Genomic DNA, 22,014 nt, shown 5'->3' with positions numbered 1-22,014 from the left:
AGTTTCGCTGAATGCGAATTGTGCTAGCCTTGGGAAGTCGGATAAATTTTACGAGGTCATGGGGATAGACATGTCCATATTGGGTAAATAATGGAGAAAAACCATGTTTAGTAAGCCTCGGGAAGGTTTAAGACTCGCCGGATCATCGGAGTTAAGTTTCAGAGAGAGTTGGCAAAATGTCACATTCTGGCGCACTTTGTGGCGCAACCTACGAGCAGTAAACACGCTTTACGGCCACGCAGTTGCGCAGCAAAGTGTGCCAGTGAAATTTTGTGATTCTGCAACGTCAGCAACATAACATGTGTTTAGCAAAGCATGCTTTGTGTCTACCAAAGCTTGCCGCATGTTGTGTCGGTCCAGAATTTTCTGGACCACTTTAAATAGACCAAACTCGACCAAAAATCATATTTTTCACCATTTTGGACATAGAAACCTTTAGAATATTCTCTCTAACATTCATTCACAAGAAAATCAAATGAAAGCCAAGATCAACCACTTCAAATCCATGAAAACAAGTGTGTGAAACTTAGTAAAAGTTCATTTATCTCAAGAAAACCCAAGGAAGTGAAGTAGGGTTTTGGTGCTAGAAGAGTATTTCCATTCAAGGCTTGTTCATCCATCATCCAAGGTAAGTTTCATGACCATACCATGTTGTTTAAGGTATTGGAAGGCTAAGACACTTGAATTGTAGAAAGACATAGATAATGGGTCATAAATGAGTGAATAGTGTCATTGTTGAATAGTGGTTGGGATGAATGATGAATGTTGGTATGTTGTGATCGTGAATACGTTATAAATGATATTTGGACCATGGAGTAAGTATTATATATGAGAAAATGCGATAATGAGCTATAACCATAATTGTGGAGAAATTGAAGAGAAATGGGAAATTGTGATAAATGTAGATAAATGATGATTGTTGGTTGCAATATTGTGAATGTCCATATGAATGTTTGGGAGCTGATATAGAACATGGGAAAAGTAGTATAAACAAAGGAAATGCTGCCCAATTTTCTCTAGCGTTAGTAAGCCCGTTCTTATAATTGTTAGCTAATGTCGATACGAATTCTCTTAAAGGTAGAACGTGTGCATTGAGGGAGAACAAGCAAGCGCTAGATTAGTTAAACAACAAAGGTATGTAAGGCTAATCCCTTCCTTCAAAGGCATGAATCTTTCAAGTTTTCCATGATTCTCTAATATGATGGAGCTTATGAGTCCGCAATTGTACCAAACTACATACGAGCATGATAACAGTGATCATGAGCTAAAGTATAGAGATTCTAGAGTTCATGATATGATGATCCTATAACGTTAATGATATCATTATTATTAACACTCACCTTATACACTATTTCCTTCAAGGTGAAGCATAATACTCATAAATGTTCATAATATAATCGGGAGTTCGCGACCTTACGCCACCCCGACATAGCCATGATTGCCCTCAAATCCTAATGTATGATCCTAATGCTAAATGTGAAATGATGCTAAGTCATGATATGTCTACAAGAGGATTAATAATGCTAGCTTATAAATGCTTATGTTATGTCTGAAAACGTTGAGCTATGATAAGGTTATGATATGTTCGTGAGATGTGTAATAGTGATGGGTTATGATTCGCTATATGACGATATGATTCCACCGCGCCAATATGGCCGGGCATGTCACCGCTAAGGCGGGCTGTACACGATTCCACCGTGCCTAGATGGCCGGGCATGTCACCGCTAAGGCGGGCTGCTATGTTTACACCGAGCCTAGAGGGTCGGGCATGATCACCACTAGTGGGCGGCATATGATGGTTACCCGGACGCCGGTTAACGACGAGGATTACAATGAGAAGATATATGTGATGTGATGACATATGTACCATGATTATGTAAAATATGATATATGTACGAAATGTATTTGCCTATGAAACTCATGCAGGTTATATCTTTCTCTTATGGCTCGTGATCCTTCTGTTACATTTATTTCATTCCTGTCTTAAATACTCAGTACAATGTTCGTACTGACGTCTGTTTTCTTTGGACGCTGTGTTCATGCCCACAGGTAGATAGGGAGGTGAGCTTGATCCGGACTCATAGAAGCCAGTAGCTAATTAGAGGGCACTCCATTGTTCCGGAGGTGCTTATTATTATTCTTTTGTGTACATTCGTGTATATGTATTCTGGGCATGATGGGGTCTTGTCCCGTCCTATGTCTAGCACTTCAGTAGAGGCTTGTAGATACGCAGTGTGGGTTATGTGGTCTCACGAGGTTGCCATTATGTAAATATATATATATATATATATATATATATGTATGTATATATTATTTTGATAGCCTAAAGGCTTATGTCTATAAAAGTATTTATGTTTCAAATGATGGATGATTTTCTAATAAATTGAGTATGAATTTGATAAAGGAATGTCTAATGAGTATGATAAGCGGTAGAACGAGCGGTGCTCGGTGGTTAGCCTCGGGTACCCATCGTGGCCCCTAGCTGGGTCGTGACAGATAGTCGATGAGTTACATCGATTAGCTAGCCTCGGAGTTCGATTGATTGATTCAGGTAATGCAGGGGTTTCTGTTCAAGACACAACGGTATCTTCCCTGATAGTTGACATAAAGGAGCGTCAGCATGAAGATCCTGCTCTAGTTCATTACTAAGATACAACACCTCAGAAAGAAAAGACACCCTTTACGGTCACAGGTGATGGAGTACTCAGATATCGAGGTAGATTGTGTGTCCTTAGTGTTGCAAGACTCTCTCAGCAGATTATGGGGGAGACACATTACTCCCGCTATTCTATTCATCTAGGCTCAACAAAGATATACCATGATTTCAAGGAAGTTTATTTGTGGGATGGTATGGAAAGAGATATAGCAGAATTTGTCGCTCAGTGTTTGAATTGTCAGGAGGTCAAAATAGAACACCAGAAGCCTGGAGGTCTATTGCAGGCTATGGAGATCCCGACATGGAAGTGGGAGGTAATTAATATGGACTTCATTACAGGGTTGCCCCGTACACAACGGAAGTGTGATTCAATATGGGTCATAGTTGATAGGCTCACAAAGTCAGCTCACTATCTACCTGTTAGAACTACTTTTGCAGCCGATGATTATGCGAGGCTTTATCTTAAGGAGATTTTACGACTCCATAGTGTTCCTCCAGCTATTATTTCAGATAGGGGAGCACAGTTCATAGCAAGATTCTGGAAGTATTTTCAGCGGGGATTGGGGACTCAGGTGAGTTTTAGCACCGCATTCCACCCCAGACAGATGGAAAAGCAGAGCGTACTATACAGACCCTTGAGGATATGCTCGAAGCTTGTGTGCTTGCCTTTTAGGGCAGTTGGGAGGATCATTTGCCTCCTATCGAGTTCGCATATAATAACAGTTACCATTCCAGTATTCAAATGGCTCCCTATGAAGCCTTATATAGGCGGAGGTATAGATCGCCCATAGGATGGTTTGATATTGGGGAGAATCAGTTGCTAGCCCAGACTTAATTTAGCAAGCAGTTAATAAGGTGAGGGTAATTAGAGAGAGGTTGCTAATAGCCCACAGCCCACATAAATCTTATATGTATAATTCGCGATGTAAGCTAGAGTTCAAAATGGGCGACTGGCTGTTCCTGAAAGTTTTGCCTATGAAGGGAGTGATGAGGTTTAGAAAGAAGGGTAAGCTGAGCCCTCGATATATTGGGCCATATAAGATCATTCGTGTAGTGGGTACAGTGGCATATGAACTAGAATTGCCTTCTGAGTTAGAATCGGTACATCCAGTATTTCATGTATCAATACTTCGTAAGTGTATCGGAGATCCTTCAAGAGTTGTACCAGTGAATGATATCCAGGTGACAGAGCAGTTATCGTACGAAGAGGTAACAATGGCTGTATTGGACAGGCAGGTCCGTCGGTTGCTGACCAAAGATGTAGCCTCCGTTAAAGTCTTGTGGAGGAATAAGAATGTTGAAGAAGTTACTTGGGAAGCGGAAGAAGCGATGAAGATTAAGTACCCGCATTTGTTCCCAGCAGTACAGGAAGTGCAGTCGGAGACATCACTTTCCCTAGGTATTGTTTTCATTTCAGTTATCGTGATGTGGCCCTATGAGGCATCATTTTGGGTTGTTATGTACAGGACAGATTGATATAAGTACAGGGGAAACTCGGCCAAATTTTTTTAAAACCAAGGATTGTTCAAACATTCGAGGACGAATGCTCCTAAGGGGGAAAGAATGTTACACCCCTCGTTTTCGTAGTGGTAGAACATATGATTTCCTAGTGGGGTAAGCCTTGGGAATTGAGACCCGAACCTGAGTTTTTAGAGATAGAAAGTGTCCTACTCCGTGTGCAATGGTACCAGCAGGTATTCCTGGTGATTTACAGGATTAGAAATTGAACGAATCGAATCGACGCGATCTGAACTAAATTGGAAAAGTTTGCAGACACCAGTCACGATCAACGGGTCATCGAACCTGTCGACGGGCCGTCATTGTGCGGCGTCGACAAGGTTCCGCAGGACTGCATTCTACATGCGCAGGTCGACGAGCATGTCTACGGACCATCGACACGTCGACCGGTCGTCGACTCGCTCGTCGAATCGGACCAGTGAAGCAGTTAATTCTCCAAGTATAAATATGTGGGTCACGACTTCATTTCTTATTTTCCTCCTTCCAAAAATCAGAAAACCCTAATACATTCTCTCCTAATATTTACTATCACATTAGTGAAGATTTGACAAGACCCGGACCCCGTAAACCCGAGATGGTGAAGAAGAAAGGTTGCTTCTAGGGTTTCTTCAAGTTGTGGAGCTTAGGGAATTAAAATGAAGTGATTCTTGGGATTCTTGACCCCTCAAGGTATGTAAATGATTTTGACCTTTGTATTTAAGTTGAGTATCAAGAGTTTTAGTGATTCTAAGTCAAGAGGGGGTAGTTGTGAAAGTAGTAAGTGACGAATGACAAAATAGTAACTTAGGGTTATTTTAAGAGATGACTGGGAATGGATTGGAACATATTTTGATATATAAGTGTTGTTATTGTTGTTATGGTTGGTATTAATATGAATGAGAAGTTGAGGAGTTGTTAACATTATGAGAGAAATATTGTTCATGATTCGTTAAGCTCTCTATGCATCTAAAAGAGGTTAGCAAGTGAAGTACCTAGACTAATGAAGGTCTATGTTGTCTTAATTGTAGACTTACAAGTCTAGAAGTAGGAGTTGGACGATTTGATATACGTCAAGGTATGTTAAGGCTATCCTTACCTTCTTTTGGCATGATCCGATGATGTGATCCAACAAGCGAGTAAGCGAGATTTCATATTACTCTACTCTTAGAAGTATAGGAGTATTTCAGTCCTTGATGTTCATGTACCCCCTTTATGATTATTCCTTCTGTTCATGGGTCCAGTTTTATGTATACAGTTATTCATGCATTACATTCATTTATATATATATATATATATATATATATATATATATATATATATATATATATATATATATATATATATATATATATATATATATATTGTGACCCGTGACCAGAAGGCGTTATATACGCAAGTATTATATGTATATGGGGTATGGAAAGGAGCAGGCGTTATATACGCATTACCACCTGATCAGCTGGTGCACTATTATGATGATATGAGAATCAGGCTGCAAGTATCGTAGCAATATACATGATGATGGCCGCAGAGAGGCGGATATGATATGAGAAAAGAGACAGGTGTTATATACGCGCATATATCAGGCGTTATATACGCACCTATATACAGATGTATGACCTTCATTGATAGGCGCGAGCATGCATATTATGCGCCTATAGAGCCATTGTTAGATATACAGATTCATGCAGCTACTAGTTCATACAAGTACATGCAGATACTAATTCATACAAGTACATGCAGATACTAGTTCATACAAGTACATGCAGATACTAGTTCATACAAGTACATGCAGATCTTAGTTCATACAAGTACATGCAGTCAGTCAATTCAGCTTATAAGTTCAGATCTTATCTATGATTCCCATGTGTATATATATATATATGATGTTGCTCTTATGCTTTATATGCTCAGTACATTATCCGTACTGACTCCCCGTTGCTCGGGGGGCTACGTTCATGCCCTTAGGTACAGGGAGACAGACAGGTGGTCCAGCTCAGTAGGATCTCTAGATTTAGCAGTGGTCAGTACGCTCCACTCGATCCAGAGCTATAGTTAGTTTTGGTATGCCCCTTTTGAGATGTGTATGCATATGGGTATGACGAGGCCCTGTCCCATCCTTTCTACCACTTTTATTCCAGTAAAGGTCTGTAGACAGTTGTATGTATTAGTCAGACGATGTATCCTTGTCGGCCTATATTCTTTTGTGTACAGTATATGTAGCAGCCTGGCTGGTTTTCACTGTTCTTTCGCATGATTGTGTATGTATGTGTGCAGATTGTACAGAGTTCTGATGTTTGCTTTTTATGAGATTAGTTGTTCCATTCATGGGCCTTTCATGTTCAGTATATTTTAGATACAAGTATAGGGGTGTTTGGTCGCTAGAGGTCAGACCCCGTCACGGCTCATCGGTTGGGTCGTAACAATACTTTCCTTGAAATTCTTCGGACTTAAGAATTATATGCGAAATTTTCAAAATGTGAGTTCTGGTTGAATTCTGTGACTTTTCTGGGCCATATTATCTCTGCTGACGGCATTCGAGTTGATACTCAGAAAATTGAGGTTGTGAAGACGTGGCCAAGGCCTACAATGCCTACCGAAGTCCGTAGCTTTCTGGGATTAGCAGGCTATTGCAGAAGATTTTTGGAAGGATGTTTTTCTATTTCGGCACCCTTGACATAGCTAACTCAAAAATCCGCAAATTTCAGTGGACCAATGCTTGTGAGCGTAGCTTCCAGGAATTGAAAGATAGATTGACTTCAACCCAATTCCTGATACTTCCAGAAGGATGTGAAGGCTATGTTATTTATTGTGATGCCTTCGGTGTTGGGTTATTGCCTATGCTTCCAGGAAGCTAAGGAAACATGAGGAGAATTATTCATGCGCTGAAAATATGGAGACATTATTTGTATGGTGTTTATGTTGACATTTATACAGATCACAAGACTCTCCAATATATTTTCAAGCAAAAGGAGTTGATCTACGGCAGAGGCGATGGTTAGAGCTGCTGAAAGACTATGATGTGAATATTTTATACTATCCCGAGAAAGAAAATGTTGTGGACGATGCTCTTAGCCAAAAATTCATGGGCAGTTTATGTGATATTCAACCGGAGAAGAAAGAATTAGTTTGTGAGCTCCACTAGCTAGCTAGCCTAGGAGTTCGTTTAATGGATTCAGGCAATGCAGGAGTCGATATTCACAACCCAGCTGTTTCATCCATAGATATGGAAGTGAAAAAGCGTCAATATGAAGACCCCAAGTTGAGTCACTATAGGGATGCCCTTCCTTAGAAAGAGAAGTCACCATTTGAGGTTTCTGCAAATGGGATCCGCAGGTATCGAAACAGGCTATGTGTCCCGGATGTTGCAGGATTATGTCGACAGATTTGGGGAGAATCCCATTACTCCCGTAATTTCGTTCATCTAGGAGCGAAAAAGATGTACCATGAACTCAAGTCAATGTATTGGTGGGATGACATGAAGAAGGATATAGCAGAATTTGTAGCTCAGTGCCCAAATTGCCAACAAGTGAAAATCGAGCATCAGAAGCCAGGAGGATTCTTGCAAACTATGGAAATTCCACCTGGAAGTGGGAAGTGATCAACATGTATTTTATTGTAGGTTTTCCTCATTTTCGGCGTAAGTATGACTCCATTTGGGTAATCGTAGACAGACTTACAAAATCAGCTCATTTTCTTCTAGTCAGAACTACATACTCAGCAGAAGATTATGCAAAGTTGTATCTTCAAAAGATAGTGCAACTTCATGGTGTCATGGTATCCATTATCACAGATAGAAGAGCACAATTTACTACTAAATTTTGGAAATCCTTTGAAGAAGGTTTGGGAACTCAAGTAAGACTCAACACAACATTTCACCCACAGACGGATGGGCAAGCGGAACGCACTATTAAGACCTTGGAAGATATGTTTCTGGCATGTGTATTAGATTTAAGAGGTAATTGGGATGACCATTTGCCACTTATTGAGTTCGCATATAATAACAATTATCATTCCAGTATCCAGTTAGCCCTGTATGAAGCTCTATATAGGAGGAAGTGTAGATCGCCAATTGGATGGTTCGAAGTAGGAAAGACACAATTAATAGGTCCAGAATTGATTCAGCAAGCAGTGGAAAATATCAAGCTTATCAGAGACCAATTGTTGACAGCTCATAGTCGCCAGAAAAATTATGCGGACAATCATCGACGAAACCTGAAATTCAAAGTTAATGATTGGGTATTCTTGAAAGTGTCGCCAATGAAAGGCGTAATGAGATTCGGCAAGAAGGGAAACCTTAGTCCCCGATATATTGGACCTTACAAGATTATGCGCAAGGTAGGCTAAGTGGCTTATGAACTAGATCTACCTCTAGAGCTTGAATCAGTTCACCTGATTTTCCACGTGTCGATGCTTCGTAAGTGTGTCGAAGATCCTTCCAGAATCACGCCCATAGACGATGTTCAAATTACTGAGAAATTGGCTTATGAAGAAGTACTTATTGCCATACTAGATAGGCAAGTGCAGAAACTTTGAACTAAGGACGTAGCTTTGGTTAATGTTCTGTGCACAAACAATAATAGAGAGGAGATGACTTGGGAGGCAGAAGAAGACGCGAAGTCCTGATATCTGCAATTGTTTCATCCCCGCCCGCCAGAAGAAGTTCAAGATGAGACGCCATTATTATAAGGTATGTAATGCTTTCTTTTTATACTTTTGGTGGCGTGTGGCCATGTTTTGTTGCCATTGTCGTTGTAGCCCTGTGAGGCAATGTTATTTTGGATTGTTGTGATAAGATGGTAGTGCCATATTATGCCATATTATAGGGAAAACTCTGGCAAAATTTTTGTAGAGTCCCCGAGGACTTAACATTCGAGGACGAATGTTCTTAAGGGGGGGGGGGGGAGGGAGAATGTTACACCTCAGACATTCTGTATTGTCGTACTGTGCATAGACTAACGTAAGCTCAAGGCAAACATGAAGCCCTTATGACATTAAGGAGAGTATTAAGTAGCTTTGAAGTATATACAATAAGATTTTAAAGTCATATGACTAGGAGAAACTCAGTTCGTCAAGGAGGAGTGAAGTATAAGTTGTGTTTGGGAAGGTCTCACAAGTTATCGAGTTAAGGATTATTTAGTAATGTCATGAGAGGAAGTTATAAGGCTCCTTAGATGGTTAATGAAGTATTAAACAAGTACTAAGAAGGTTCTATAATGATTAGAGATCAAATGAATCGACAAGAACAAATTCGAGAAGAGGGTGAGTTATACAACCAATTATTCATGCGCGGATAAATTTATACGGTCTGTATAACGGTCCGTATAACAGTCACAGTGAAGGGTCATCACTAGATAGATTATACGGTCACTTATACGGACTGTATAAGTGTCCGTATAATCCATACCGGGCAGCTTTTAAATTTTATAAAAAGAGGACCCCAAGTTCTTATTTCTCATTTTCACTCATTCTCTACACTTAAAGAGAGCTATGGAATATTCCATCCACCATACTAACACAAATACAAGGGTCAAATCAAAGATCAAACACCAACAATCAAGTGAATCAAGTGTATGGGTGCTCAATAGGGTTTGAAGAAGTCAAGGATTCCTTTTTGTGTTGATGTTGGGGTTTTCTCAAGTGGAGTACCTTCATCCAAAGACCATTCCTACATAATCAAGGATGCGTTTTACACTTATTTCATGTTACTAAATGTATTGAGTGGTTGAAAGACTTGGATTAGAGAAGAATGTAGAATATGAGCTCAAATATGGAAATAAGGGAATTTTGAGTAGTAAGCTAATTTGAGTCATGACTCCTAGTAGGAGATGAGTATAATCTTGTTATGAATGATGCTAATGACATTGAGGAAGTTTTACTCATAGTTATGGATGGTTTGAAGGTGAATTTGAGAAGTGCACAATATTTAACTTGAGCAATCTATTGCTTATGATATTATGAGTGTCGCTATTGATGTTTGGGAGTTGTTATATAATATGGAGAAAGTTGTCGAAACAAAGGAAATGCTGGTCAATTTTTGTTAGCCTTTTAGTCGCTTTAGCTTAGCTTAGGCATGTTTCCAATGGCCTAACCATGGTGTGGATTCCCATGAATGTAGAATTGTGAGCTCAAAAAGAGAACGTTGGCCATTAAGAGTACGCAAAGGTATGTAAGGCTAGTCCCCTTCTTTTAAAGGCATGACTTCTATATTATGATTTCTTTTCTATATTTCCATGACCTTCTTAAATCCCAAAAGATGAAAGTTAAAGATTCTTAAGAGCTTCTTATGAGATATAGATGAGATATGTTCCATGATAATGATGATGATAATGGTGCTATTATGAGCTTGATAATCTTATCTTTATGATTTCATTGATGTTATTTCTTGTTGTTGCCTCACCTCATGATATTAGTTCCTTTAAGGTGAGACATAGCGATGATGATTATCCTATAATGTAATCGGAGGTTCCCGACCTTACGCCACTCCGATAGAGTTATAGCTTTTACTTAAGCTCTCATGCATGCCTCATATTATGTATGTGTAAGATTACACCGTGGCTAGTTGGCCGGGCAGTCACCACTACGATAGGCATAGTGGGCAGCTATGATGATGATTACACTGTGTCTAATTGGCCGGGTAGACACCACTAGTGGGCGGCTCGAGCTGTTAACCTCAGACGCGGGATGCTCGGACTCTGGCTAATGATGATCACACCATACCTATATGGTCGGGCAGTTTATATATATGAATTAATGATATGATGTTTTTCTTTGTTAGCATGCGTGACTCCGCCTTAAGAGGCAATCAGTTACAGGTTATCTCTTCATCCTACGTGCTTTTATTTCTCTATTATGTTATTGTACATGCCTTGCATACTCAGTACATTGTTCGTATTGACGTCCTTTTATTTTATGGACGCTGTGTTCATGCCTATAGGTAGACAGTGGGACAGACTGGATTCCTAGGAGCCTTATCAGCAGTTGTACAGGAGCACCCCACTACTCCGGAGGTGCAACCTATTGGTATATTCTTTTGTGTACATATTTGGGGCATGGCGGGGTCCGGAGTGCTATGTGACAAAAAGGTGCCACCAAAACTTAAGGGCAAGTTCTACAAAGTGGTGGTTAGACCGACTATGCTGTATGGGGCGGAGTGTTGGCCAGTTAAGATCTCTCACGTTCAAAAGATGAAAGTTGCCGAGATGAGAATGTTGAGATAGATGTGTGGCCACACCAGGAGTGACAGGATTAGGAATGAGGATAGTCGGGATAAGGTGGGGGTGGCCTCGGTGAAAGACAAGATGCGAGAAGCGAGATTGAGATGGTTTGGGCATGTGAAGAGGAGAGATACAGATGCCCCAGTGCGGAGGTGTGAGAGGTTGGCCATGGATGGTTTCAGACGAGGTAGGGGTAGGCCGAAGAAGTATTGGGGAGAGGTAATTAGACACGACATGGCGCAATTACAGCTTACCGAGGACATGACCTTAGATAGGAGGGTTTGGAGGACCCAAATTAGGGTAGAAGGCTAGTAGATAGTCTCGTTATCCGTTCTTATTAGTAGTCGCATTATTGCAATATAATTTCTTGTGCTCCGATTTCTGCTATTATCTGTTATTATGTGTTATTTCATGTGCTTTGGTTATCCTGTGTCATCTGCTCTGATTTCTGCTATTATCGGTTATTTTCTGTGCTCTGATTATCCTGTATTATCTGTGTCGCTTGCATTATTTCATTTCCATATCGCTTTAAATCTCTTGTCCGAATCTCTTAACCTTATCTAACCGTATCTGACTTCTTTTTATGCTTTTATTGAGCCGGGGGTCTTTCGGAAACAGCCGTCCTACCTTGGTAGGAGTCAGGTCTGCGTACACTCTACCCTCCCCAGACCCTACGATGTGGGATTTCACTGGGATGTTGTTGTAGTTAAAGGCTCGTAGATACTGATGTGAGGGTAATCGATATTATGTGACCCCCTTAGAGTATGTTTTGTACATCCTTTTTGTAGCCTTATGGGCCTATGGTTATATATATGTTTTTGGGAGGTATTTAGTGATCATTCATAGTAAGTCTTGATTTGACAAATTTCATATATATGTTCAGGTTGGGTATGATAGTTAGCATGATGAGTGGTGCTTGGTAGCCAGCTCCGGGTACGCGTCATGGCCCATTAGTTGGGCCGTGACACATAGAATAATTAGCTCAACCCTAGAATGAATCATCTAAATCCTCTCGATCAACATAAGAGTCTATGACATCCTTTACTTCCACATATAGCAAGTACCCCTCAAAACTAAGTCTTGCATGACCAAAGTGTTCCATTTTCTTTCATAGTTTCCATAAGTCTTTCATCAATCATTTTTGACTATTTCCATCATGTATGAATGCAGGAATGAGAAATCAGTGCAATGAATGTAAATGAATATGCTATGAAGATCACAAACACCATAAGTTGTATCAAATCTTGCATAACTTTGTTACCTTCAGTAAATCATAATCAAGATCTCGTTCGTGCCTTATCACAAGTACAGATACAGTTCAAGCCTAATCTCATTATCTGATCACAATATGAATCTAAACATATTTCCAATTTAAGAGTCAATATGGAACATGATCAGCCAATAATATCAAGGTCAATGAATACATGGCACCATGCCACAATTCCTAACAAGACTCATATAAATCACTCAACAACAACAAAGATATGTAACCATCTCAATCAACAAGAAGAGTATACATTGACTCCTTCCTTCTCATATCTGTCACGACCCGACTAGGGGCCGTGACGGGTACCCGGGGCTAACCCCTGAGCACCACTCATTCTACTACTGATCATACCCATTTAGCGTTCTTTTATTAAATTTATACTCAAACCATAGAAAAATCATTTTTCATTTGGAAACATAATTACTTTTATATACATAATCCCTTCGGCTAGCAAAATAATAATACATACATGTTAGTAGCATCGTGAGACCATACTACCCATACATGCGTATCTACGAGCCTCTACTAGAGTACTAGACATATGGACGGGACAAGACCCCATTGTACCCAAAATACATACATACATACATACATATATATATATATATATATATATATATACACACACACACACACACACACACACACACAAAAGAATCCACAAAATAGCACCTCCGGAATAATGGAATGCTCCTGTCAATCTACTGATAACTCCTACGAGTCTGGATCGCCTCCCTATCTACCTGTGGGCATGAACACAGCGTCCAAAGAAAATGGACGTCAGTACGAAAAATTTACTGAGTATGTATGGCATATACAATAATTATATATATCAATGAAATACGGAGACATCGAATAAAAAGTGATTTGTAACTATCTGTCACTTAAAACTGAAGTAATGCATGCTAACTTACTTCATAGTCATCATCATATCATGTATGCATATGTATAAGCTGTCCGACCATATAGGTACGGTGTGATCATCATTAGCCTTTGTCCAGGCCTCTCGCGTCCGGGGTACCATCTCATGCCGCCCACTAGTGGTGTCTGCCCATGCCATCTAGACATGGTGTATACGCTACCCGCTTTAGTGGTGTCTACCCGGCCACTAGGCGCAGTGTGATATCATCAACATGTTCTCATCATAATGCATGCATAATAACTAAAATATAGCTATGCTTTATCGAGGTGACATAAGCTCGTGAACCCTCGATTCCATTATGGAACATTTATAAATATTCTGCCTCACCTTGAAGGAAATAGTATATAAGGTGAGTGTATACAATAAACAACATCATTAACTTTATAGGAACATCATATCATGAATTCTAGAATCTTTAGACTTAAGCTCATCGTCGTCGTTGTTGGGCTCGTAATGTATCTCTTATCTCATGTGGCTATTCATGAACATATATTTTTGGCTTTCCGGGATGTAGAAGATTCATGGAGAAGAAGGAAAAATCATGCCATAGGATTCATACCATAGAAAGAAAGGACTAGCCTCACATACCTTTTTCGTTTAACTAATCTATCGCTTGCTTGTTCTTGTTGGATGCCCACGTTTCTACCTTCAAGAGAATTTGCATTAACATTAGCTAATTGATTACTTAAACGTGCTTACTAAAGAAGAAAATTGGGAAGCATCTCCTTTGTTTATACTACTTTCTCCCTATCATATATCAACTCCCGAATGTCGATAATAACATTCATAGTATCATCATCAATGACTTTAGCCAAATTCATCATTATACGATCCCCACAATTTCCTCTCAAGGTCATCCATAGTTATAATCATAACACCACGTTACATTATTTCTCATCTAATGTTTTTCTCATGCTCCTAACATCATTCATAACGTAATTACAATCCCAACGTATCAAGAATCATGATTCTTATTAATCTACTATTCACAATTTTCACTAATCTCATATTTTGTAACCCATTTTCCATCTTCTTCCATAATCCAAGTGTTTCAACTTTTCAATACCTTAAACAACATAAAATAATCATAAAACTCACCTTTGAATGTGAAGGAACGGGTTTTGGGTGGCAATACTTCACTTGAAGAAAACCCTAGTTTCAACTTCCAAGGGATTTCTAACTTCCATAACCCTAGCAAGCTTCTATATGCTTGATTTCCCTTGAATATTGGTGTTTGATCTTTGGTTTCTCTTGATTTTTATGTTGAAGATGTTTATGGAATACTCTAGAAGCTTGGAGAGAAGTGGAGAAGTGGAAAAGAATGAGAAAACAAAGTGGGAACATGTATTTATAATTGCAACTTAATCAGTCCGTCGGGACTTATACGGACCACTTATACGGTCCGTATAAGTGTCCGTGGTTCACCACCTTGGAAAACATTGTTGCTGTTGGGTTATACGGACCATTATACGGTCCATATAAAGTTCCACGGGCCGTATAATGTGGTCGTGTAACTCACAGTTTTTCTGAAGTTGTCCTCGTCGTTTCGTTTGATCTCCAATCCTTATACAACCTTCTTAACACTTGTTTAATGCTTCATTAATGATCTAAACATCCTTATAACTCGCCCTCAAGGCCTTACCAAACAATCCTTAACGCAATAATTTACGAAACCTTTCCTAAACCCCACTTATACTCCACTTGTCCTTACTAATCCTTATCTTATCAATTCATATGACTTCAAAATCTTAACGTATGCATTCTCAGACCACTAATTATCCGTCTTATAATGTTAAGAACTTCATGTTATCCTTAAGCTCGCGGTGGTTCATTCACTACACGACGACATGAAATTTCCAAGGTGTAACACTCTTCCACCCCTTTTGGAACATTCGTCCTCGAATGTTAAGCACTCGGGAATTCTACGAAAATTTCGACAGAGTTTCCCCTGTAATATGGCAGTACCGTCCTGTCACAACAGCCCACAATAATATTGCCTCACAGGGCCACAATACAATATCAATACATTTATGGCCACACATGACCAAAAGCATGAAAAGAAAGCATACATACCTCATAATGTTAATGTCTCATCTTGAATGTCATCCGGGGGTTGGAATAAGTACGGGTACTAGGATTTCATACTCTCTTCTGCTTCCCAAGTCATTTCTTCCCAGTTATTATTTCTCCACAAGACTTTGACTGAAGCTACTTACTTATTTTGAAGTCTCCGTACTTGCCTGTCTGATATGGAAATGGACTCTTCTTCATATGCTAGCCTTTCTGTCACTTGAACATCGTCTATTGGAACAATTTTCGTCGGATCTCCAACACACTTGCGGAGCATCGAAACATGAAAAAATGGATGGACTGACTCGAGCTCTGAAGGCAAGTCCAATTCGTAAGCTACATGACCCACCTTGCGGATAATTTTATAAGGTCTAATGTATCGAGGACTTAATTTCCCTTTCTTGCCAAATCTCATCTCCCCTTTCATTGGCGACACCTTCAAAAATACCCAGTCATCAACTTGAAATTCTAAGTCTCGCCGGCAGTTGTCCACATAAGATTTTTGGCGACTTTGGGCTATCAATAATCGGTCTCGGATTACCTTGACTTTCTCTACTGCTTGTTGAATTAATTCAGGGCCCATCTGCTACACTTCTCCTATTTCAAACCATCCAATTGGGGATCTACACTTCCTTCCATATAAAGCTTCATACGGAGCCATTTGGATACTGGAATGGTAGCTATTGTTATATGCGAACTCAATCAGAGGTAAGTGATCATCCCAACTACCACCGAAATCTAGTACACATGCCCGTAGCATATATTTCAAAGTTTGAATGGTACGTTGGGCTTGTCCATCGGTCTGCGGATGAAATATCGTGCTAAGCTTCACTTGGGTACCTAGACCTTCTTGGAAAGATTTCCAGAACCTGGCTGTAAATTGCGCTCCTCTATCTGTGATAATGGAGAGTGGAATACCATGGAGTTGCACAATTTCTTTGAGATACAACCTCGCATAATCTTCTACTGAGTACGTGGTTCTGACCGGAAGAAAATGAGCTGCTTTCGTTAATCTGTCCACAATCACCCATATATAATCATACTTTCCTCGAGAACGAGGTAACCCCACGATAAAATCCATGTTGATCACTTCCCACTTCCAAGTAGGGATCTCCATTGCCTGCAATAATCCTCCCGACTTTTGATGCTCAATTTTCACTTGCTGGCAATTTGGGCATTGAGCTACAAATTCTGCTGTCTCTCTTCATGCCATCCCACAAATATATCAGCTTGAGATCGTGATACATCTTTGTTGCACCTAGGTGAATAGAATACCGAGAATAATGAGCTTCTTCTAGAATTCGACGGCGCAATTCTGCAACATTCGGCACACATAGTCTGCCTCGGTATCTAAGAATTAAATCCATAGAAGTTTCAAATGGAGACTTTTCTTTTCCATGAAGGGCATCTTTATAATGGCTCAACTGAGGATCTTCACATTGACGCTCTTTTACTTCCATATTCAGGGATGAAACTGTGGGATTATTAATACTGATTCCAGCATTACCCGAATCAATTAGATGTACCCCAAGATTAGCTAGCTAGTGAAGCTCATGAATCATCTCTTTCTTTCCCGGAGGAACTTCACATAGGCTGGACATTGATCGGCAGCTAAGCGCATCAACTACTACATTTGCTTTTCCGGGGTGGTATAAAATGCTCACATCATAATATTTCAATAACTCTAACCACCGCCTCTGTCGCAGATTTAACTCCTTCTGTTTGAAAATGTATTGAAGACTCTTGTGATCTGTATAAATATCGACATGCACACCATACAAGTAATGTCTCCACATTTTTAATGCGTGAATGACTGCAGCCAATTCGACATCATGAGTTGGATAGTTCTTTTCATGTTTCCGCAGCTGTCTCGAAGCATAAGCAACGAATCTACCGTGCTGCATTAACACACACCCTTACCCAACACCGAAAGTATCACAATATACAACATAGCCATCCGGCCCTTCTGGGAGCGTTAAGACTGGAGCTAAGGTTAATCTTGTCACGACCCAACCCCGTAGGCCGTGACTGGTGCCCGAACTGGACACCCGTATACGTACCTATTAGATATAGTCAAACTGAAACTATGAAGAATATGGAAACTTACGAAGAACTTCGAAGGTCCATAACGCAGTCATATTTATATATACCCAGATAAACTGTCTCCTGAGGAGTCACAACTGATGAAATCATAAAATGATACTCAAGCCGACAAGGCTGCCCTCACAGACGAACATATCCATAGCACAACATTTAGACACAGCTGAACAGAACTTATACACAACCCACACATATGTCTACAGACCTCTAAGAGTACGAATAGCGAAATATGACGGGACAGGGCCCCGTCGTACCCTTGGATAACATATACATATATATATCATAATATTAAAACCAAAGTCTAGACTCCGGAACAACAGAGCTGTTCCAAGACAGCAAAAAGGGAATCCTAAGCTGGCGGATCACCAAAGCGAGTATCTGCACCTGCGGGCATGAAATGCGCCCCCCCCCCCCCCCCGAAGAAAGGGGGGGTCAGTATGGAATATGTACTGAATATGTAAGGTAGTACTAAATCATAAAACAAGCAAAAGTGCAAAAGTAAGCAAGTTTAGAAAGCAACCCGAGAGTAACCTGGCACAACATTTTGAACCATGTCATGTGGTCCCTTACACAAATTCTAGCATACACAATATAAATATAGAATATCCTACTCATAGCCGCTTCCGGCTAATAACACAATAGTCCCTTCGGACGGCCGCTTCCGGCTAGTATCACAATAGTCCCTTCGGACAGCCGCTTCCGGCGTAGTCATGATGGCCCCTTCGGGCAGCCGCTTCCGGCTTAGCTAGGGTGGCCCCTTCGGGCAGCCGCTTCCGGCTTAAGAATATCACAGATACATATCAAGACATAATATAGTAAGTTCTGAGAATCAAGGACATTAGCCATCCTAGTGGCTCTAAGAATAGGAGCTTATATATGTATCGAATTGAAGAAGGAGGCTCAATCACTTGAGAGTTCTAACATCAAGAAGTGAATAAGAGTTATAAATCAAACCCTAAATCTATGAATAGAATTTCCCCAAAGTTCATACCATTCATCACTTAGATCTAAGACATGCCAAAAGAAAGAAGGGACAGCTTTACATACCTGTTAGCGACTATTCGTAAATCCGTTCGCCTCGTCGCTCTTTCAGCCCATTTAATATAAGAGTAACGTTATCGTTAGTAACTATACGTTCTAGTTCATAAATCCGTAGCCCATTTCTTATAGAACTTATCCTTTAACTTATACATTCTCGTTTAGGGTTTTCCATTAGTTAAAGACTTAACGAAAATCGGGCAGCATTTCCCCTATATATTCGCCTAACCCGAATCTCCAATTATTCTCCTGTCAACACAGAAATACCAACAACAACGATATACACACAAAATTCCCATAACTCAGCCCAATACAATTCTAAATCCATTTCAACCCACAATTTCACATAATAACAATTTCATGTATTTTTCTTACTTCCAATTTCGTCCAATCCAATTTTAGTCCTTCCATTACAACACCATTAACACAATTACACCATAAAACAAGAAAATCTTACCTTAATTTTTCTCGAAGGAATTTCTACTCTTAATTGCTCCAATTTCGCAATTTCTTCTTCCCCAATTCAATATCCAACGTTGCTATCACCTCATTGAACTTGTAAATCACCTTGGAATTGATTCAAAGTAAGATTTTTTTTATATATATAATCTGCCATGGCCATAAGCTTCATATTTTCTTTCCTCTCAATTAAGTTTGGAAAGTGAAGATGAATGCACATCTTACAAGTCATCCAATTTACTCTTATATGCTACACTTGTGGACACGTTGCTGCCACTGATCATTGCCCACTTGGTGCCACGTGGCAGCCCGTTAATTTTTTTGGGTGGGGCCTACTCCTATTAATTAAATTAGTTAATCACTAATCCTTTATTAAAAAATTTAATCATATTTAATAGTTCCTAATCCCCAGTAATATTTTTACACTAAATAAAATTTATAAACAATTTATGTTCTAATAAAAATTGAAAATTAAAAGATTTCTATTTCGTGTCCGAAAATGATTCTTCATTTAACTTAAGTCGACTTGCTTGCAAATAATTTGACGTATGAACATACGGGGTATATCATCCTTCCCCCCTTTAAAACATTCGTCCTCGAATGTTAAACTAATCCTGAATTCCCAATACTTTCTCAAGTGGTCTCTTAGTTAATTATGCCCTTCACATACCTCTTCCGTTTGTCGACTCGCTTTAGTTCATTATAACGCCTTCAAGGTCTTTACATAGTCATTCCGGTAATATTTCCTCTTTCTGTTGCTTCTCGAGGTAATAACTCCACGTCATTGTCTTTACTCTCCTCTTTACTTCGCAGTCCGTTGTCAGTTGTATTGCTTTTCCGCTGAAATCTTACCTTCTTCTTGTGCTTCTCCTATAGTTATCCCCGTAAGGTATCGTTTCTATATCTTACCTCTCAATCTTTAAATAAGCTTTTATAACGCGTAGATGTCCCTCATCGGTTTATTAGACTTTAATATCCCTGGAGTGTTGCAAGCCTCTGATAACCTGTAGACCCTTCGCAGGTTCTACGAGTAAAACGAAACTTTCCAGAAGGTAACATTTTTATATCCCAATATCCTTGCTTTACTCCGCTGCGACAGTCTGTATTCTAGAATCCGCAGCATCATGTGTCACTTTCTGACTTTCTTTTAAGGTCTTTAACTATCATTTGCTTTTATTTCTTGATCTCGATCTTTAGGGTTGGCTATCATATAACGCTAGGGTCTCCTCATATTATAATTTTACTTTCATCCAGTAACCGGTAACCCGCTTGTTCTGATTGTCTTGATTAGATCATTTCGTAATTTCCCTTACCCTAACTGGCAATACTTTATGCGTATTATCTCGTGTCGTTTCTCTATTTTTGCCTCAAACTCTGCTATTGCCCCTTTACTCAAACTTGCTCTTAGTCCTCCTATAACACATCTTATAACAATCTTTACACGGGCATGTGTAGGTGCTTAAATCTGCCCAGAAAATACCTTAGCATTACCACGCTAGTATTTATGCAGACCCTATATTCTTCTCTTATCTCTTTGAATTGATATCACAGCTCAACCATAGCTTTTGCCCTCATTACTAATTATATCTTCGTAGTTTTGTCTCAAACCACCTTATACCTTTCGTTGATGTATCCAAAATATCTCAACCACATTGTTGTTACTGGATTCTTACTCTTCTTATCAAGTACTCACTTGACCTCGTTCCTAGTATACAAGTATTTGTAGGTTGCATAACTATTCTTGTACCATTCGTACAAAGTGCATCCAATCTTAGTCATAGTCTGTCCTTCTCCTGGTATATTCTTCTCTACATATCTTATTGTACTAAAATTAACTTGCTGTCTATTTCGCCATACTCTTTCCCCTTTCTCTATTCACCATTTGGTTTTCTCATATCCAACTATAGGAGGGATTCCCTATCCCTTCTCCTTTACTACCTATATGTCACAATATCATTAGCCAATAACTCCGTTGTCAACATCTTAACCTCTAATCCAGTATAGCATTGCTATCCTTCAGAACATCTCTTAAGTTATTCGTTACCATTCTCTTGTGGTATTCTTTCCTTTTTATAAGTATCCACCTTCTGAGGTCATATTATCTAAGGTCTTTGCCAATAATTCTCAGCACTGTCTCAAATACCATCTTGGTTTCTTTCCGTTTATTGCTGGCTTTACTCATTTCTATGACAATCCTTATGGTGTTCTCATTACATTTTGTTCGTAATCCATCTGATAACGTAACACTTCTTAATCTTCTTCACAATTCTCAACATGTTTTAATTACACTCCGTGAACTAGGCGTACTTAACCCTTCACCCTTTCTGATCGATCTTACCCTTAGTATCTCACAAGCTGTCTTACTAATACCTTCATAACTTGTCATAATTCTTCCTTCTCTGTACTTTTATCTCAATCATACTACTACTTCTTTTTCTGTTTCTAGGAAAGTTTGGCAGAGTTTGCTCTGTAGTTCTTACTATCCCAAAACCTGCACGCAGGAAATACCAACAATGCCTCACAGGGCCAACTTATATACGCATATATCGTATCGTATCATAGCCACACAGGGCTCCCAATTTCCAGTAAAAAGTATAAAGGTGTCGGAACTTACTTCGCATATCGCACCTCAAGACGTACCTGATCCTTTAACGATCTGTCCTATTATACCTTCCTATCTACTTTCTCTTTCATTCTTCAAATTTACATTTCAATCATATTTCAATATTCTTACCTTATCCGACATGCCTCTCTCACACCATTGCTTACCTGCGTACTGTGTAGCTTC

This window comes from Lycium barbarum, chromosome 9, assembly GCF_019175385.1.
Source record: "Lycium barbarum isolate Lr01 chromosome 9, ASM1917538v2, whole genome shotgun sequence".
Lineage (NCBI taxonomy): Eukaryota > Viridiplantae > Streptophyta > Magnoliopsida > Solanales > Solanaceae > Lycium > Lycium barbarum.
This window is presented reverse-complemented; position numbering follows the sequence as displayed.